We start from the raw sequence: 20133 nt of genomic DNA, 5'->3' as shown, positions 1-20133 counted from the left end.
CCAGAAAACCAGATGACCTTCCAGTCTCCGTCTGGGGCTCCCTAGGCAAGCCTCAGGTAATCCTGGGGGGGTGGGGGGGGGCGGCTGCCCCACGCCCCAGCCCCACCCGCAACCCTAGTGCCATCCTCGCACGCGACTGCGCGTGCTCTCCCGCGGGCTCACACACACACACACACACACCCCCCACACACACACCCACACACCCACCCCGCCGCCGAGACAGGTCAGGAGCCAGAAACCACAGGTAAGGGAGATGGAGAAAGAGGGAGAGAGAAACAGCAAGAGAACCACACAGGCTTCCCAACCCACGGCCTCCACACCCTCGGCCCTCCATTCTGGGTATGCCCCTGGACCCCAGTCGGCCCGCCCACACCCTTGCCCCCTGACACACTCGCACACACACTCTCACACACTCACCCTCTGGCCTTTGGGCGGGGGCTGGGTCTTGCCTTAGGAAGCCAAGCCGAAGGGGACCTTTGAGACCTCGGCTGCCAAGACGTCTTGGGGACGCCACGGTGGGGGGGGGGGGGCTCTGCCAGCCCCAGGGCACCGCGTGCAGCTGGGGCCCGGGGCCCAAGGCTGACGCCCCCTCCCTTGGGGAAGCTGCTTCTTCAGCCTGGCCTCTCTCTGAGGTGGGTCAGGGACTGTGCCACTGTGTCTGTCTCGGATCGGATGCCATCCTCGCTCCTGTGTCTGCCTCCCGTCTTCTGTCCGTCAGTCGCTGTGTCTCCCTCTGTGTGTGTGTGCGTGTGTGTGGTGTTGGATCAGAGTGCGGGAAACTGCGTTGCCTAGAACAGAGTTTAGTTATAAATTAAGGAGATGTAGAGCCAGAATGCGCTTCCCAGGTGGTGCTAGCAGTAAAGAACCTGTCTGCCCATGCAGGGAATGAAGGAGATGTGGGTTTGATACCTGGGTTGGGAAGATCCCCTGGAGGACGACATGACAACCTACTTCAGCATGCTTGCCTGGAGGCTCCTACAGTAAGAGGAGCCTGGCGGGCTACAGCCCATGGGGTCACAACAGTCAGGCAGGCAGGACTGAAGCAACGTGGCACACAAGCATGCACACAGAGGCAGAGTATGAAGGATCTTGATTCTGGGCAGAAAGTTAACACCTCATTGTGGGTTCTTAGGCAGACAAGCAGCAGCAAGGCAGTCACAGCCTTCTGAGAGAAGAACAGGTAAGACAGAGGGTTAAATTTAGAGGCGGTTTGTAAGTGGGCAGTGACAGCAATGCTTAAAACCATGTAACGTCCACTTGTTAACTCCCTGACTCCAGAATCCACAAAACCGGGTCCTCCTTTGCACGTATTATAGGAAGCACTTGAAGACAAGAAGGACTTGGTGCTTACCAAGCTAGTGGAGGACGGAATTGCTTTTGCCTTTGCAAGAGCATTAGTGCCTGTGCAGACATAGGTTCCTTCACTTTCAAGGGAAAGGTTCTGCAACAAAAGGGATCCATTGAAAAGCAAGGAAATAGTGTCACTCAGAGAGTCTCCTATCATCAACCAAGTAACATTAGGATGAGGCACACCATCGGAATAAAACCAGATATGACCCGAACGCCCTCAAGCCGTAGCCTATCTTCCAGCCAACAGGGCCTTTGGCCAGCCGGCCAGCCAGTCAGCGGGCATGGCGGGTAGCAGCGTGCCAACTTTTGGAGCGCCACGGCCATAGCCCCTCTGCGGGAGGATGACCGGGGCCCCGACTCCCAACGCAGACCTGGGTTGCCTCCAAGAGGCCGGAGGGCCACTCCGCATTCGGATTGCAAGAAACAAGATGACCGTCCGGTATGCTTGGACCCCACATGATCTGCAACCCCCCAGCTCCACACCCTTCCCCCTCCATTCTGGGTATCCCGCCCCGGCCTCCCCCCCCCTCCCCGCCCCCCCACCCCCCCACCCCCGACCCCAGTCGGCCCGCCCACACCCTTGCCCCCTGACACTCTCACGCACACACTCTCACACACTCACGCTCTGGCCTTTGGGCGGGGGCTGGGTCTTGCCTTATTAGGAAGCCAAGCCGAAGGGGACCTTTGAGACCTCGGCTGCCAAGACGTCTTGGGGATCCCACGGGGCTCTGCCAGCCCCAGGGCACCGCGTGCAGCTGGGGCCCGGGGCCCAAGGCTGATGCCCCCTCCCTTGGGGAAGCTGCTTCTTCCGCCTGGCCTCTCTCTCAGGTGGGTCAGGGACTGTGCCATTGTGTCTGTCTCGGATCGGATGCCATCCTCTCTCCCGTGTCTGCCTCCCGTTTTCTGTCCGTCAGTCGCTGTGTCTCCCTCTGTGTGTGTGTGTGTGTGTGTGTGTGTGTGTCTGCGTGCGCGCGCGCTCCCGTCTGTCTGTCCGGCTGCATCTCCCTCTCCCTGTCTTCGAGTCTGTCTCTGAACCTCAGTCTCTCTCTGCCTCTGTGTCTCCTGACACCCGGCCTCCAGTCCCTTCCTCTGGCCCCGGCCTCTCACAGGTTGCTGGGGCCCTGGCTCTGGCTGACGAGCTTGCGCCAGCCGGCTTGTCTCACTTGGCGTGGGTGCGTGAGGCGAGTGTCTTGTGTGTCTGTCCGTGTGCCTGCCTGTCGGCCGTCTGCTCTCTCAGGACGGTCCTGTGCTTGGCGGGCGGCGTGGGGGCAAGTGGGGCCTGGATAGGGCGAAGGGGCGGGGCTGACGCGCTCCTGTCGGCCGCGCTGCTGGCTCCCCGTGGGTTTGGGCACCGGGCAGGTGCCGGGCAGGATGGGCGCTCAGGGCTCCAGCTGGGCTGCGCAGGAGGCCCAGAGGAGGCTCAGAGGCCCGCGGGCGGCGGGCAGCGGCGGGCCCGGAAGCCAGAGACCTCCGGGGCCACCTGGCCCTGTGCAGCGAACGGGCTGGGGGTGGGGGCGCCGCCCAGCGGGGGCGGGCCTGCAGAGGCCCGGGGTGGGAGAGCGCCGAGACCTCCGCGCCCGTCCCGCCCCCGCACGCACGCACGGGGATGGTGAGCGGGGGCGGGGCGGCGTCGGCCGGCCGCCGGGCTGCCGGCCCTGGCCGGCCGGAGTCCGGTGGCGGGTCGTCCGGCTCAGGTACAGCGCGCGGCCCCTGGAGAGGTGCGGCCGGCTGGCCCGCCCGGCAGGCAGGTCACAGCGAAAGGGAGGCGCGGCGCGGCGCGGGGCTCTTAGGGCGCTTGGAGGCAGCCACCTCCGTCTACGGCCATACCACCCTGAACGCGCCCGATCTCGTCTGATCTCGGAAGCTAAGCAGGGTCGGGCCTGGTTAGTACTTGGATGGGAGACCGCCTGGGAATACCGGGTGCTGTAGGCTTTTTGCCTCCCCTCTCCTTTAGCCCCCGCCCCCTCTCCCGCCCCACACCTCCCCCAGCCCCACCCCTGGCGTGGCCTGCACCGCAAGCCCCCGCCCCAACCCTGGCCCCTCGCACCCCACCGCGCTCACAGCCGTCGGTCGCCTGCCTTCCAGCCGGCGGCCCTCGCAGGCAGCAGCGGGCGTCCCATCTCTTGGATCCCCCCGGCCCCAGCCCCTCCGCGGGTGGGTGACCCGGGCCTGGGGGGCGGGCTCCGACGCCCGCCACAGACCTGGGCTGCCTCCGTGCGGCCCGAGAGCCCCTCCGCTTTCGGCTTCCAGAAAACCAGATGACCTTCCAGTCTCCGTCTGGGGCTCCCTAGGCAAGCCTCAGGTAATCCTGGGGGGGTGGGGGGGGGCGGCTGCCCCACGCCCCAGCCCCACCCGCAACCCTAGTGCCATCCTCGCACGCGACTGCGCGTGCTCTCCCGCGGGCTCACACACACACACACACACACACCCCCCACACACACACCCACACACCCACCCCGCCGCCGAGACAGGTCAGGAGCCAGAAACCACAGGTAAGGGAGATGGAGAAAGAGGGAGAGAGAAACAGCAAGAGAACCACACAGGCTTCCCAACCCACGGCCTCCACACCCTCGGCCCTCCATTCTGGGTATCCCCCTGGACCCCAGTCGGCCCGCCCACACCCTTGCCCCCTGACACACTCGCACACACACTCTCACACACTCACCCTCTGGCCTTTGGGCGGGGGCTGGGTCTTGCCTTAGGAAGCCAAGCCGAAGGGGACCTTTGAGACCTCGGCTGCCAAGACGTCTTGGGGACGCCACGGTGGGGGGGGGGGGGGCTCTGCCAGCCCCAGGGCACCGCGTGCAGCTGGGGCCCGGGGCCCAAGGCTGACGCCCCCTCCCTTGGGGAAGCTGCTTCTTCAGCCTGGCCTCTCTCTGAGGTGGGTCAGGGACTGTGCCACTGTGTCTGTCTCGGATCGGATGCCATCCTCGCTCCTGTGTCTGCCTCCCGTCTTCTGTCCGTCAGTCGCTGTGTCTCCCTCTGTGTGTGTGTGCGTGTGTGTGGTGTTGGATCAGAGTGCGGGAAACTGCGTTGCCTAGAACAGAGTTTAGTTATAAATTAAGGAGATGTAGAGCCAGAATGCGCTTCCCAGGTGGTGCTAGCAGTAAAGAACCTGTCTGCCCATGCAGGGAATGAAGGAGATGTGGGTTTGATACCTGGGTTGGGAAGATCCCCTGGAGGACGACATGACAACCTACTTCAGCATGCTTGCCTGGAGGCTCCTACAGTAAGAGGAGCCTGGCGGGCTACAGCCCATGGGGTCACAACAGTCAGGCAGGCAGGACTGAAGCAACGTGGCACACAAGCATGCACACAGAGGCAGAGTATGAAGGATCTTGATTCTGGGCAGAAAGTTAACACCTCATTGTGGGTTCTTAGGCAGACAAGCAGCAGCAAGGCAGTCACAGCCTTCTGAGAGAAGAACAGGTAAGACAGAGGGTTAAATTTAGAGGCGGTTTGTAAGTGGGCAGTGACAGCAATGCTTAAAACCATGTAACGTCCACTTGTTAACTCCCTGACTCCAGAATCCACAAAACCGGGTCCTCCTTTGCACGTATTATAGGAAGCACTTGAAGACAAGAAGGACTTGGTGCTTACCAAGCTAGTGGAGGACGGAATTGCTTTTGCCTTTGCAAGAGCATTAGTGCCTGTGCAGACATAGGTTCCTTCACTTTCAAGGGAAAGGTTCTGCAACAAAAGGGATCCATTGAAAAGCAAGGAAATAGTGTCACTCAGAGAGTCTCCTATCATCAACCAAGTAACATTAGGATGAGGCACACCATCGGAATAAAACCAGATATGACCCGAACGCCCTCAAGCCGTAGCCTATCTTCCAGCCAACAGGGCCTTTGGCCAGCCGGCCAGCCAGTCAGCGGGCATGGCGGGTAGCAGCGTGCCAACTTTTGGAGCGCCACGGCCATAGCCCCTCTGCGGGAGGATGACCGGGGCCCCGACTCCCAACGCAGACCTGGGTTGCCTCCAAGAGGCCGGAGGGCCACTCCGCATTCGGATTGCAAGAAACAAGATGACCGTCCGGTATGCTTGGACCCCACATGATCTGCAACCCCCCAGCTCCACACCCTTCCCCCTCCATTCTGGGTATCCCGCCCCGGCCTCCCCCCCCCCTCCCCGCCCCCCCACCCCCCCCACCCCCGACCCCAGTCGGCCCGCCCACACCCTTGCCCCCTGACACTCTCACGCACACACTCTCACACACTCACGCTCTGGCCTTTGGGCGGGGGCTGGGTCTTGCCTTATTAGGAAGCCAAGCCGAAGGGGACCTTTGAGACCTCGGCTGCCAAGACGTCTTGGGGATCCCACGGGGCTCTGCCAGCCCCAGGGCACCGCGTGCAGCTGGGGCCCGGGGCCCAAGGCTGATGCCCCCTCCCTTGGGGAAGCTGCTTCTTCCGCCTGGCCTCTCTCTCAGGTGGGTCAGGGACTGTGCCATTGTGTCTGTCTCGGATCGGATGCCATCCTCTCTCCCGTGTCTGCCTCCCGTTTTCTGTCCGTCAGTCGCTGTGTCTCCCTCTGTGTGTGTGTGTGTGTGTGTGTGTGTGTGTGTGTGTCTGCGTGCGCGCGCGCTCCCGTCTGTCTGTCCGGCTGCATCTCCCTCTCCCTGTCTTCGAGTCTGTCTCTGAACCTCAGTCTCTCTCTGCCTCTGTGTCTCCTGACACCCGGCCTCCAGTCCCTTCCTCTGGCCCCGGCCTCTCACAGGTTGCTGGGGCCCTGGCTCTGGCTGACGAGCTTGCGCCAGCCGGCTTGTCTCACTTGGCGTGGGTGCGTGAGGCGAGTGTCTTGTGTGTCTGTCCGTGTGCCTGCCTGTCGGCCGTCTGCTCTCTCAGGACGGTCCTGTGCTTGGCGGGCGGCGTGGGGGCAAGTGGGGCCTGGATAGGGCGAAGGGGCGGGGCTGACGCGCTCCTGTCGGCCGCGCTGCTGGCTCCCCGTGGGTTTGGGCACCGGGCAGGTGCCGGGCAGGATGGGCGCTCAGGGCTCCAGCTGGGCTGCGCAGGAGGCCCAGAGGAGGCTCAGAGGCCCGCGGGCGGCGGGCAGCGGCGGGCCCGGAAGCCAGAGACCTCCGGGGCCACCTGGCCCTGTGCAGCGAACGGGCTGGGGGTGGGGGCGCCGCCCAGCGGGGGCGGGCCTGCAGAGGCCCGGGGTGGGAGAGCGCCGAGACCTCCGCGCCCGTCCCGCCCCCGCACGCACGCACGGGGATGGTGAGCGGGGGCGGGGCGGCGTCGGCCGGCCGCCGGGCTGCCGGCCCTGGCCGGCCGGAGTCCGGTGGCGGGTCGTCCGGCTCAGGTACAGCGCGCGGCCCCTGGAGAGGTGCGGCCGGCTGGCCCGCCCGGCAGGCAGGTCACAGCGAAAGGGAGGCGCGGCGCGGCGCGGGGCTCTTAGGGCGCTTGGAGGCAGCCGCCTCCGTCTACGGCCATACCACCCTGAACGCGCCCGATCTCGTCTGATCTCGGAAGCTAAGCAGGGTCGGGCCTGGTTAGTACTTGGATGGGAGACCGCCTGGGAATACCGGGTGCTGTAGGCTTTTTGCCTCCCCTCTCCTTTAGCCCCCGCCCCCTCTCCCGCCCCACACCTCCCCCAGCCCCACCCCTGGCGTGGCCTGCACCGCAAGCCCCCGCCCCAACCCTGGCCCCTCGCACCCCACCGCGCTCACAGCCGTCGGTCGCCTGCCTTCCAGCCGGCGGCCCTCGCAGGCAGCAGCGGGCGTCCCATCTCTTGGATCCCCCCGGCCCCAGCCCCTCCGCGGGTGGGTGACCCGGGCCTGGGGGGCGGGCTCCGACGCCCGCCACAGACCTGGGCTGCCTCCGTGCGGCCCGAGAGCCCCTCCGCTTTCGGCTTCCAGAAAACCAGATGACCTTCCAGTCTCCGTCTGGGGCTCCCTAGGCAAGCCTCAGGTAATCCTGGGGGGGTGGGGGGGGGCGGCTGCCCCACGCCCCAGCCCCACCCGCAACCCTAGTGCCATCCTCGCACGCGACTGCGCGTGCTCTCCCGCGGGCTCACACACACACACACACACCCCCCCCACACACACACCCACACACCCACCCCGCCGCCGAGACAGGTCAGGAGCCTGAAACCACAGGTAAGGGAGATGGAGAAAGAGGGAGAGAGAAACAGCAAGAGAACCACACAGGCTTCCCAACCCACGGCCTCCACACCCTCGGCCCTCCATTCTGGGTATCCCCCTGGACCCCAGTCGGCCCGCCCACACCCTTGCCCCCTGACACACTCGCACACACACTCTCACACACTCACCCTCTGGCCTTTGGGCGGGGGCTGGGTCTTGCCTTAGGAAGCCAAGCCGAAGGGGACCTTTGAGACCTCGGCTGCCAAGACGTCTTGGGGACGCCACGGTGGGGGGGGGCGGGCTCTGCCAGCCCCAGGGCACCGCGTGCAGCTGGGGCCCGGGGCCCAAGGCTGACGCCCCCTCCCTTGGGGAAGCTGCTTCTTCAGCCTGGCCTCTCTCTGAGGTGGGTCAGGGACTGTGCCACTGTGTCTGTCTCGGATCGGATGCCATCCTCGCTCCCGTGTCTGCCTCCCGTCTTCTGTCCGTCAGTCGCTGTGTCTCCCTCTGTGTGTGTGTGCGTGTGTGTGGTGTTGGATCAGAGTGCGGGAAACTGCGTTGCCTAGAACAGAGTTTAGTTATAAATTAAGGAGATGTAGAGCCAGAATGCGCTTCCCAGGTGGTGCTAGCAGTAAAGAACCTGTCTGCCCATGCAGGGAATGAAGGAGATGTGGGTTTGATACCTGGGTTGGGAAGATCCCCTGGAGGACGACATGACAACCTACTTCAGCATGCTTGCCTGGAGGCTCCTACAGTAAGAGGAGCCTGGCGGGCTACAGCCCATGGGGTCACAACAGTCAGGCAGGCAGGACTGAAGCAACGTGGCACACAAGCATGCACACAGAGGCAGAGTATGAAGGATCTTGATTCTGGGCAGAAAGTTAACATCTCATTGTGGGTTCTTAGGCAGACAAGCAGCAGCAAGGCAGTCACAGCCTTCTGAGAGAAGAACAGGTAAGACAGAGGGTTAAATTTAGAGGCGGTTTGTAAGTGGGCAGTGACAGCAATGCTTAAAACCATGTAACGTCCACTTGTTAACTCCCTGACTCCAGAATCCACAAAACCGGGTCCTCCTTTGCACGTATTATAGGAAGCACTTGAAGACAAGAAGGACTTGGTGCTTACCAAGCTAGTGGAGGACGGAATTGCTTTTGCCTTTGCAAGAGCATTAGTGCCTGTGCAGACATAGGTTCCTTCACTTTCAAGGGAAAGGTTCTGCAACAAAAGGGATCCATTGAAAAGCAAGGAAATAGTGTCACTCAGAGAGTCTCCTATCATCAACCAAGTAACATTAGGATGAGGCACACCATCGGAATAAAACCAGATATGACCCGAACGCCCTCAAGCCGTAGCCTATCTTCCAGCCAACAGGGCCTTTGGCCAGCCGGCCAGCCAGTCAGCGGGCATGGCGGGTAGCAGCGTGCCAACTTTTGGAGCGCCACGGCCATAGCCCCTCTGCGGGAGGATGACCGGGGCCCCGACTCCCAACGCAGACCTGGGTTGCCTCCAAGAGGCCGGAGGGCCACTCCGCATTCGGATTGCAAGAAACAAGATGACCGTCCGGTATGCTTGGACCCCACATGATCTGCAACCCCCCAGCTCCACACCCTTCCCCCTCCATTCTGGGTATCCCGCCCCGGCCTCCCCCCCCCTCCCCGCCCCCCCACCCCCCCACCCCCGACCCCAGTCGGCCCGCCCACACCCTTGCCCCCTGACACTCTCACGCACACACTCTCACACACTCACGCTCTGGCCTTTGGGCGGGGGCTGGGTCTTGCCTTATTAGGAAGCCAAGCCGAAGGGGACCTTTGAGACCTCGGCTGCCAAGACGTCTTGGGGATCCTACGGGGCTCTGCCAGCCCCAGGGCACCGCGTGCAGCTGGGGCCCGGGGCCCAAGGCTGATGCCCCCTCCCTTGGGGAAGCTGCTTCTTCCGCCTGGCCTCTCTCTCAGGTGGGTCAGGGACTGTGCCATTGTGTCTGTCTCGGATCGGATGCCATCCTCTCTCCCGTGTCTGCCTCCCGTTTTCTGTCCGTCAGTCGCTGTGTCTCCCTCTGTGTGTGTGTGTGTGTGTGTGTGTGTGTGTGTGTGTGTGTGTGTCTGCGTGCGCGCGCGCTCCCGTCTGTCTGTCCGGCTGCATCTCCCTCTCCCTGTCTTCGAGTCTGTCTCTGAACCTCAGTCTCTCTCTGCCTCTGTGTCTCCTGACACCCGGCCTCCAGTCCCTTCCTCTGGCCCCGGCCTCTCACAGGTTGCTGGGGCCCTGGCTCTGGCTGACGAGCTTGCGCCAGCCGGCTTGTCTCACTTGGCGTGGGTGCGTGAGGCGAGTGTCTTGTGTGTCTGTCCGTGTGCCTGCCTGTCGGCCGTCTGCTCTCTCAGGACGGTCCTGTGCTTGGCGGGCGGCGTGGGGGCAAGTGGGGCCTGGATAGGGCGAAGGGGCGGGGCTGACGCGCTCCTGTCGGCCGCACTGCTGGCTCCCCGTGGGTTTGGGCACCGGGCAGGTGCCGGGCAGGATGGGCGCTCAGGGCTCCAGCTGGGCTGCGCAGGAGGCCCAGAGGAGGCTCAGAGGCCCGCGGGCGGCGGGCAGCGGCGGGCCCGGAAGCCAGAGACCTCCGGGGCCACCTGGCCCTGTGCAGCGAACGGGCTAGGGGTGGGGGCGCCGCCCAGCGGGGGCGGGCCTGCAGAGGCCCGGGGTGGGAGAGCGCCGAGACCTCCGCGCCCGTCCCGCCCCCGCACGCACGCACGGGGATGGTGAGCGGGGGCGGGGCGGCGGCGGCCGGCCGCCGGGCTGCCGGCCCTGGCCGGCCGGAGTCCGGTGGCGGGTCGTCCGGCTCAGGTACAGCGCGCGGCCCCTGGAGAGGTGCGGCCGGCTGGCCCGCCCGGCAGGCAGGTCACAGCGAAAGGGAGGCGCGGCGCGGCGCGGGGCTCTTAGGGCGCTTGGAGGCAGCCGCCTCCGTCTACGGCCATACCACCCTGAACGCGCCCGATCTCGTCTGATCTCGGAAGCTAAGCAGGGTCGGGCCTGGTTAGTACTTGGATGGGAGACCGCCTGGGAATACCGGGTGCTGTAGGCTTTTTGCCTCCCCTCTCCTTTAGCCCCCGCCCCCTCTCCCGCCCCACACCTCCCCCAGCCCCACCCCCGGCGTGGCCTGCACCGCAAGCCCCCGCCCCAACCCTGGCCCCTCGCACCCCACCGCGCTCACAGCCGTCGGTCGCCTGCCTTCCAGCCGGCGGCCCTCGCAGGCAGCAGCGGGCGTCCCATCTCTTGGATCCCCCCGGCCCCAGCCCCTCCGCGGGTGGGTGACCCGGGCCTGGGGGGCGGGCTCCGACGCCCGCCACAGACCTGGGCTGCCTCCGTGCGGCCCGAGAGCCCCTCCGCTTTCGGCTTCCAGAAAACCAGATGACCTTCCAGTCTCCGTCTGGGGCTCCCTAGGCAAGCCTCAGGTAATCCTGGGGGGGTGGGGGGGGGGCGGCTGCCCCACGCCCCAGCCCCACCCGCAACCCTAGTGCCATCCTCGCACGCGACTGCGCGTGCTCTCCCGCGGGCTCACACACACACACACACACCCCCCCCACACACACACCCACACACCCACCCCGCCGCCGAGACAGGTCAGGAGCCAGAAACCACAGGTAAGGGAGATGGAGAAAGAGGGAGAGAGAAACAGCAAGAGAACCACACAGGCTTCCCAACCCACGGCCTCCACACCCTCGGCCCTCCATTCTGGGTATGCCCCTGGACCCCAGTCGGCCCGCCCACACCCTTGCCCCCTGACACACTCGCACACACACTCTCACACACTCACCCTCTGGCCTTTGGGCGGGGGCTGGGTCTTGCCTTAGGAAGCCAAGCCGAAGGGGACCTTTGAGACCTCGGCTGCCAAGACGTCTTGGGGACGCCACGGGGGGGGGGGGGGGGCTCTGCCAGCCCCAGGGCACCGCGTGCAGCTGGGGCCCGGGGCCCAAGGCTGACGCCCCGTCCCTTGGGGAAGCTGCTTCTTCAGCCTGGCCTCTCTCTGAGGTGGGTCAGGGACTGTGCCACTGTGTCTGTCTCGGATCGGATGCCATCCTCGCTCCCGTGTCTGCCTCCCGTCTTCTGTCCGTCAGTCGCTGTGTCTCCCTCTGTGTGTGTGTGCGTGTGTGTGGTGTTGGATCAGAGTGCGGGAAACTGCGTTGCCTAGAACAGAGTTTAGTTATAAATTAAGGAGATGTAGAGCCAGAATGCGCTTCCCAGGTGGTGCTAGCAGTAAAGAACCTGTCTGCCCATGCAGGGAATGAAGGAGATGTGGGTTTGATACCTGGGTTGGGAAGATCCCCTGGAGGACGACATGACAACCTACTTCAGCATGCTTGCCTGGAGGCTCCTACAGTAAGAGGAGCCTGGCGGGCTACAGCCCATGGGGTCACAACAGTCAGGCAGGCAGGACTGAAGCAACGTGGCACACAAGCATGCACACAGAGGCAGAGTATGAAGGATCTTGATTCTGGGCAGAAAGTTAACATCTCATTGTGGGTTCTTAGGCAGACAAGCAGCAGCAAGGCAGTCACAGCCTTCTGAGAGAAGAACAGGTAAGACAGAGGGTTAAATTTAGAGGCGGTTTGTAAGTGGGCAGTGACAGCAATGCTTAAAACCATGTAACGTCCACTTGTTAACTCCCTGACTCCAGAATCCACAAAACCGGGTCCTCCTTTGCACGTATTATAGGAAGCACTTGAAGACAAGAAGGACTTGGTGCTTACCAAGCTAGTGGAGGACGGAATTGCTTTTGCCTTTGCAAGAGCATTAGTGCCTGTGCAGACATAGGTTCCTTCACTTTCAAGGGAAAGGTTCTGCAACAAAAGGGATCCATTGAAAAGCAAGGAAATAGTGTCACTCAGAGAGTCTCCTATCATCAACCAAGTAACATTAGGATGAGGCACACCATCGGAATAAAACCAGATATGACCCGAACGCCCTCAAGCCGTAGCCTATCTTCCAGCCAACAGGGCCTTTGGCCAGCCGGCCAGCCAGTCAGCGGGCATGGCGGGTAGCAGCGTGCCAACTTTTGGAGCGCCACGGCCATAGCCCCTCTGCGGGAGGATGACCGGGGCCCCGACTCCCAACGCAGACCTGGGTTGCCTCCAAGAGGCCGGAGGGCCACTCCGCATTCGGATTGCAAGAAACAAGATGACCGTCCGGTATGCTTGGACCCCACATGATCTGCAACCCCCCAGCTCCACACCCTTCCCCCTCCATTCTGGGTATCCCGCCCCGGCCTCCCCCCCCCCTCCCCGCCCCCCCACCCCCCCACCCCCGACCCCAGTCGGCCCGCCCACACCCTTGCCCCCTGACACTCTCACGCACACACTCTCACACACTCACGCTCTGGCCTTTGGGCGGGGGCTGGGTCTTGCCTTATTAGGAAGCCAAGCCGAAGGGGACCTTTGAGACCTCGGCTGCCAAGACGTCTTGGGGATCCTACGGGGCTCTGCCAGCCCCAGGGCACCGCGTGCAGCTGGGGCCCGGGGCCCAAGGCTGATGCCCCCTCCCTTGGGGAAGCTGCTTCTTCCGCCTGGCCTCTCTCTCAGGTGGGTCAGGGACTGTGCCATTGTGTCTGTCTCGGATCGGATGCCATCCTCTCTCCCGTGTCTGCCTCCCGTTTTCTGTCCGTCAGTCGCTGTGTCTCCCTGTGTGTGTGTGTGTGTGTGTGTGTGTGTGTGTGTGTGTGTCTGCGTGCGCGCGCGCTCCCGTCTGTCTGTCCGGCTGCATCTCCCTCTCCCTGTCTTCGAGTCTGTCTCTGAACCTCAGTCTCTCTCTGCCTCTGTGTCTCCTGACACCCGGCCTCCAGTCCCTTCCTCTGGCCCCGGCCTCTCACAGGTTGCTGGGGCCCTGGCTCTGGCTGACGAGCTTGCGCCAGCCGGCTTGTCTCACTTGGCGTGGGTGCGTGAGGCGAGTGTCTTGTGTGTCTGTCCGTGTGCCTGCCTGTCGGCCGTCTGCTCTCTCAGGACGGTCCTGTGCTTGGCGGGCGGCGTGGGGGCAAGTGGGGCCTGGATAGGGCGAAGGGGCGGGGCTGACGCGCTCCTGTCGGCCGCACTGCTGGCTCCCCGTGGGTTTGGGCACCGGGCAGGTGCCGGGCAGGATGGGCGCTCAGGGCTCCAGCTGGGCTGCGCAGGAGGCCCAGAGGAGGCTCAGAGGCCCGCGGGCGGCGGGCAGCGGCGGGCCCGGAAGCCAGAGACCTCCGGGGCCACCTGGCCCTGTGCAGCGAACGGGCTGGGGGTGGGGGCGCCGCCCAGCGGGGGCGGGCCTGCAGAGGCCCGGGGTGGGAGAGCGCCGAGACCTCCGCGCCCGTCCCGCCCCCGCACGCACGCACGGGGATGGTGAGCGGGGGCGGGGCGGCGTCGGCCGGCCGCCGGGCTGCCGGCCCTGGCCGGCCGGAGTCCGGTGGCGGGTCGTCCGGCTCAGGTACAGCGCGCGGCCCCTGGAGAGGTGCGGCCGGCTGGCCCGCCCGGCAGGCAGGTCACAGCGAAAGGGAGGCGCGGCGCGGCGCGGGGCTCTTAGGGCGCTTGGAGGCAGCCGCCTCCGTCTACGGCCATACCACCCTGAACGCGCCCGATCTCGTCTGATCTCGGAAGCTAAGCAGGGTCGGGCCTGGTTAGTACTTGGATGGGAGACCGCCTGGGAATACCGGGTGCTGTAGGCTTTTTGCCTCCCCTCTCCTTTAGCCCCCGCCCCCTCTCCCGCCCCACACCTCCCCCAGCCCCACCCCTGGCGTGGCCTGCACCGCAAGCCCCCGCCCCAACCCTGGCCCCTCGCACCCCACCGCGCTCACAGCCGTCGGTCGCCTGCCTTCCAGCCGGCGGCCCTCGCAGGCAGCAGCGGGCGTCCCATCTCTTGGATCCCCCCGGCCCCAGCCCCTCCGCGGGTGGGTGACCCGGGCCTGGGGGGCGGGCTCCGACGCCCGCCACAGACCTGGGCTGCCTCCGTGCGGCCCGAGAGCCCCTCCGCTTTCGGCTTCCAGAAAACCAGATGACCTTCCAGTCTCCGTCTGGGGCTCCCTAGGCAAGCCTCAGGTAATCCTGGGGGGGTGGGGGGGGGCGGCTGCCCCACGCCCCAGCCCCACCCGCAACCCTAGTGCCATCCTCGCACGCGACTGCGCGTGCTCTCCCGCGGGCTCACACACACACACACACACACCCCCCACACACACACCCACACACCCACCCCGCCGCCGAGACAGGTCAGGAGCCAGAAACCACAGGTAAGGGAGATGGAGAAAGAGGGAGAGAGAAACAGCAAGAGAACCACACAGGCTTCCCAACCCACGGCCTCCACACCCTCGGCCCTCCATTCTGGGTATGCCCCTGGACCCCAGTCGGCCCGCCCACACCCTTGCCCCCTGACACACTCGCACACACACTCACACACTCACCCTCTGGCCTTTGGGCGGGGGCTGGGTCTTGCCTTAGGAAGCCAAGCCGAAGGGGACCTTTGAGACCTCGGCTGCCAAGACGTCTTGGGGACGCCACGGTGGGGGGGGGGGGGGCTCTGCCAGCCCCAGGGCACCGCGTGCAGCTGGGGCCCGGGGCCCAAGGCTGACGCCCCCTCCCTTGGGGAAGCTGCTTCTTCAGCCTGGCCTCTCTCTGAGGTGGGTCAGGGACTGTGCCACTGTGTCTGTCTCGGATCGGATGCCATCCTCGCTCCTGTGTCTGCCTCCCGTCTTCTGTCCGTCAGTCGCTGTGTCTCCCTCTGTGTGTGTGTGCGTGTGTGTGGTGTTGGATCAGAGTGCGGGAAACTGCGTTGCCTAGAACAGAGTTTAGTTATAAATTAAGGAGATGTAGAGCCAGAATGCGCTTCCCAGGTGGTGCTAGCAGTAAAGAACCTGTCTGCCCATGCAGGGAATGAAGGAGATGTGGGTTTGATACCTGGGTTGGGAAGATCCCCTGGAGGACGACATGACAACCTACTTCAGCATGCTTGCCTGGAGGCTCCTACAGTAAGAGGAGCCTGGCGGGCTACAGCCCATGGGGTCACAACAGTCAGGCAGGCAGGACTGAAGCAACGTGGCACACAAGCATGCACACAGAGGCAGAGTATGAAGGATCTTGATTCTGGGCAGAAAGTTAACACCTCATTGTGGGTTCTTAGGCAGACAAGCAGCAGCAAGGCAGTCACAGCCTTCTGAGAGAAGAACAGGTAAGACAGAGGGTTAAATTTAGAGGCGGTTTGTAAGTGGGCAGTGACAGCAATGCTTAAAACCATGTAACGTCCACTTGTTAACTCCCTGACTCCAGAATCCACAAAACCGGGTCCTCCTTTGCACGTATTATAGGAAGCACTTGAAGACAAGAAGGACTTGGTGCTTACCAAGCTAGTGGAGGACGGAATTGCTTTTGCCTTTGCAAGAGCATTAGTGCCTGTGCAGACATAGGTTCCTTCACTTTCAAGGGAAAGGTTCTGCAACAAAAGGGATCCATTGAAAAGCAAGGAAATAGTGTCACTCAGAGAGTCTCCTATCATCAACCAAGTAACATTAGGATGAGGCACACCATCGGAATAAAACCAGATATGACCCGAACGCCCTCAAGCCGTAGCCTATCTTCCAGCCAACAGGGCCTTTGGCCAGCCGGCCAGCCAGTCAGCGGGCATGGCGGGTAGCAGCGTGCCAACTTTTGGAGCGCCACGGCCATAGCCCCTCTGCGGGAGGATGACCGGGGCCCCGACTCCCAACGCAGACCTGGGTTGCCTCCAAGAGGCCGGAGGGCCACTCCGCATTCGGATTGCAAGAAACAAGATGACCGTCCGGTATGCTTGGACCCCACATGATCTGCAACCCCCCAGCTCCACACCCTTCCCCCTCCATTCTGGGTATCCCGCCCCGGCCTCCCCCCCCCTCCCCGCCCCCCCACCCCCCCACCCCCGACCCCAGTCGGCCCGCCCACACCCTTGCCCCCTGACACTCTCACGCACACACTCTCACACACTCACGCTCTGGCCTTTGGGCGGGGGCTGGGTCTTGCCTTATTAGGAAGCCAAGCCGAAGGGGACCTTTGAGACCTCGGCTGCCAAGACGTCTTGGGGATCCCACGGGGCTCTGCCAGCCCCAGGGCACCGCGTGCAGCTGGGGCCCGGGGCCCAAGGCTGATGCCCCCTCCCTTGGGGAAGCTGCTTCTTCCGCCTGGCCTCTCTCTCAGGTGGGTCAGGGACTGTGCCATTGTGTCTGTCTCGGATCGGATGCCATCCTCTCTCCCGTGTCTGCCTCCCGTTTTCTGTCCGTCAGTCGCTGTGTCTCCCTCTGTGTGTGTGTGTGTGTGTGTGTGTGTGTGTGTGTGTCTGCGTGCGCGCGCGCTCCCGTCTGTCTGTCCGGCTGCATCTCCCTCTCCCTGTCTTCGAGTCTGTCTCTGAACCTCAGTCTCTCTCTGCCTCTGTGTCTCCTGACACCCGGCCTCCAGTCCCTTCCTCTGGCCCCGGCCTCTCACAGGTTGCTGGGGCCCTGGCTCTGGCTGACGAGCTTGCGCCAGCCGGCTTGTCTCACTTGGCGTGGGTGCGTGAGGCGAGTGTCTTGTGTGTCTGTCCGTGTGCCTGCCTGTCGGCCGTCTGCTCTCTCAGGACGGTCCTGTGCTTGGCGGGCGGCGTGGGGGCAAGTGGGGCCTGGATAGGGCGAAGGGGCGGGGCTGACGCGCTCCTGTCGGCCGCGCTGCTGGCTCCCCGTGGGTTTGGGCACCGGGCAGGTGCCGGGCAGGATGGGCGCTCAGGGCTCCAGCTGGGCTGCGCAGGAGGCCCAGAGGAGGCTCAGAGGCCCGCGGGCGGCGGGCAGCGGCGGGCCCGGAAGCCAGAGACCTCCGGGGCCACCTGGCCCTGTGCAGCGAACGGGCTGGGGGTGGGGGCGCCGCCCAGCGGGGGCGGGCCTGCAGAGGCCCGGGGTGGGAGAGCGCCGAGACCTCCGCGCCCGTCCCGCCCCCGCACGCACGCACGGGGATGGTGAGCGGGGGCGGGGCGGCGTCGGCCGGCCGCCGGGCTGCCGGCCCTGGCCGGCCGGAGTCCGGTGGCGGGTCGTCCGGCTCAGGTACAGCGCGCGGCCCCTGGAGAGGTGCGGCCGGCTGGCCCGCCCGGCAGGCAGGTCACAGCGAAAGGGAGGCGCGGCGCGGCGCGGGGCTCTTAGGGCGCTTGGAGGCAGCCGCCTCCGTCTACGGCCATACCACCCTGAACGCGCCCGATCTCGTCTGATCTCGGAAGCTAAGCAGGGTCGGGCCTGGTTAGTACTTGGATGGGAGACCGCCTGGGAATACCGGGTGCTGTAGGCTTTTTGCCTCCCCTCTCCTTTAGCCCCCGCCCCCTCTCCCGCCCCACACCTCCCCCAGCCCCACCCCTGGCGTGGCCTGCACCGCAAGCCCCCGCCCCAACCCTGGCCCCTCGCACCCCACCGCGCTCACAGCCGTCGGTCGCCTGCCTTCCAGCCGGCGGCCCTCGCAGGCAGCAGCGGGCGTCCCATCTCTTGGATCCCCCCGGCCCCAGCCCCTCCGCGGGTGGGTGACCCGGGCCTGGGGGGCGGGCTCCGACGCCCGCCACAGACCTGGGCTGCCTCCGTGCGGCCCGAGAGCCCCTCCGCTTTCGGCTTCCAGAAAACCAGATGACCTTCCAGTCTCCGTCTGGGGCTCCCTAGGCAAGCCTCAGGTAATCCTGGGGGGGGGGGGGGGGGCGGCTGCCCCACGCCCCAGCCCCACCCGCAACCCTAGTGCCATCCTCGCACGCGACTGCGCGTGCTCTCCCGCGGGCTCACACACACACACACACACACCCCCCACACACACACCCACACACCCACCCCGCCGCCGAGACAGGTCAGGAGCCTGAAACCACAGGTAAGGGAGATGGAGAAAGAGGGAGAGAGAAACAGCAAGAGAACCACACAGGCTTCCCAACCCACGGCCTCCACACCCTCGGCCCTCCATTCTGGGTATCCCCCTGGACCCCAGTCGGCCCGCCCACACCCTTGCCCCCTGACACACTCGCACACACACTCTCACACACTCACCCTCTGGCCTTTGGGCGGGGGCTGGGTCTTGCCTTAGGAAGCCAAGCCGAAGGGGACCTTTGAGACCTCGGCTGCCAAGACGTCTTGGGGACGCCACGGTGGGGGGGGGGGGCTCTGCCAGCCCCAGGGCACCGCGTGCAGCTGGGGCCCGGGGCCCAAGGCTGACGCCCCGTCCCTTGGGGAAGCTGCTTCTTCAGCCTGGCCTCTCTCTGAGGTGGGTCAGGGACTGTGCCACTGTGTCTGTCTCGGATCGGATGCCATCCTCGCTCCCGTGTCTGCCTCCCGTCTTCTGTCCGTCAGTCGCTGTGTCTCCCTCTGTGTGTGTGTGCGTGTGTGTGGTGTTGGATCAGAGTGCGGGAAACTGCGTTGCCTAGAACAGAGTTTAGTTATAAATTAAGGAGATGTAGAGCCAGAATGCGCTTCCCAGGTGGTGCTAGCAGTAAAGAACCTGTCTGCCCATGCAGGGAATGAAGGAGATGTGGGTTTGATACCTGGGTTGGGAAGATCCCCTGGAGGACGACATGACAACCTACTTCAGCATGCTTGCCTGGAGGCTCCTACAGTAAGAGGAGCCTGGCGGGCTACAGCCCATGGGGTCACAACAGTCAGGCAGGCAGGACTGAAGCAACGTGGCACACAAGCATGCACACAGAGGCAGAGTATGAAGGATCTTGATTCTGGGCAGAAAGTTAACATCTCATTGTGGGTTCTTAGGCAGACAAGCAGCAGCAAGGCAGTCACAGCCTTCTGAGAGAAGAACAGGTAAGACAGAGGGTTAAATTTAGAGGCGGTTTGTAAGTGGGCAGTGACAGCAATGCTTAAAACCATGTAACGTCCACTTGTTAACTCCCTGACTCCAGAATCCACAAAACCGGGTCCTCCTTTGCACGTATTATAGGAAGCACTTGAAGACAAGAAGGACTTGGTGCTTACCAAGCTAGTGGAGGACGGAATTGCTTTTGCCTTTGCAAGAGCATTAGTGCCTGTGCAGACATAGGTTCCTTCACTTTCAAGGGAAAGGTTCTGCAACAAAAGGGATCCATTGAAAAGCAAGGAAATAGTGTCACTCAGAGAGTCTCCTATCATCAACCAAGTAACATTAGGATGAGGCACACCATCGGAATAAAACCAGATATGACCCGAACGCCCTCAAGCCGTAGCCTATCTTCCAGCCAACAGGGCCTTTGGCCAGCCGGCCAGCCAGTCAGCGGGCATGGCGGGTAGCAGCGTGCCAACTTTTGGAGCGCCACGGCCATAGCCCCTCTGCGGGAGGATGACCGGGGCCCCGACTCCCAACGCAGACCTGGGTTGCCTCCAAGAGGCCGGAGGGCCACTCCGCATTCGGATTGCAAGAAACAAGATGACCGTCCGGTATGCTTGGACCCCACATGATCTGCAACCCCCCAGCTCCACACCCTTCCCCCTCCATTCTGGGTATCCCGCCCCGGCCTCCCCCCCCCCTCCCCGCCCCCCCCCCCCCCCCCCCCCCGACCCCAGTCGGCCCGCCCACACCCTTGCCCCCTGACACTCTCACGCACACACTCTCACACACTCACGCTCTGGCCTTTGGGCGGGGGCTGGGTCTTGCCTTATTAGGAAGCCAAGCCGAAGGGGACCTTTGAGACCTCGGCTGCCAAGACGTCTTGGGGATCCTACGGGGCTCTGCCAGCCCCAGGGCACCGCGTGCAGCTGGGGC

General features: G+C 64.2%; 5 non-coding genes across 5 annotated transcripts; all 5 read left to right on the top strand.

The window, feature by feature from the left end:
- The first annotated feature begins 3163 nt into the window (after positions 1–3163).
- On the top strand, positions 3164–3282 carry LOC122709599. The gene has a single exon (XR_006345588.1). It is a non-coding gene; the product is annotated as a 5S ribosomal RNA (ribosomal RNA).
- Positions 3283–6770: 3488 nt separating this feature from the next.
- Positions 6771–6889, top strand: LOC122709598. Its single transcript, XR_006345587.1, has one exon. It is a non-coding gene; the product is annotated as a 5S ribosomal RNA (ribosomal RNA).
- Positions 6890–10380: 3491 nt separating this feature from the next.
- LOC122709597 lies at positions 10381–10499 on the top strand. The gene has a single exon (XR_006345586.1). It is a non-coding gene; the product is annotated as a 5S ribosomal RNA (ribosomal RNA).
- Positions 10500–13986: 3487 nt separating this feature from the next.
- Positions 13987–14105, top strand: LOC122709596. Its single transcript, XR_006345585.1, has one exon. It is a non-coding gene; the product is annotated as a 5S ribosomal RNA (ribosomal RNA).
- Positions 14106–17587: 3482 nt separating this feature from the next.
- Positions 17588–17706, top strand: LOC122709811. The gene has a single exon (XR_006345769.1). It is a non-coding gene; the product is annotated as a 5S ribosomal RNA (ribosomal RNA).
- The last annotated feature ends 2427 nt before the right edge of the window (positions 17707–20133 follow it).

The sequence above is a fragment of the Cervus elaphus genome, chromosome 15, assembly GCF_910594005.1.
Source record: "Cervus elaphus chromosome 15, mCerEla1.1, whole genome shotgun sequence".
NCBI classification, from domain to species: domain Eukaryota; kingdom Metazoa; phylum Chordata; class Mammalia; order Artiodactyla; family Cervidae; genus Cervus; species Cervus elaphus.
The sequence above is the reverse complement of the archived record's forward strand: the minus strand, read 5'-3'. Positions and strand labels throughout refer to the sequence as shown.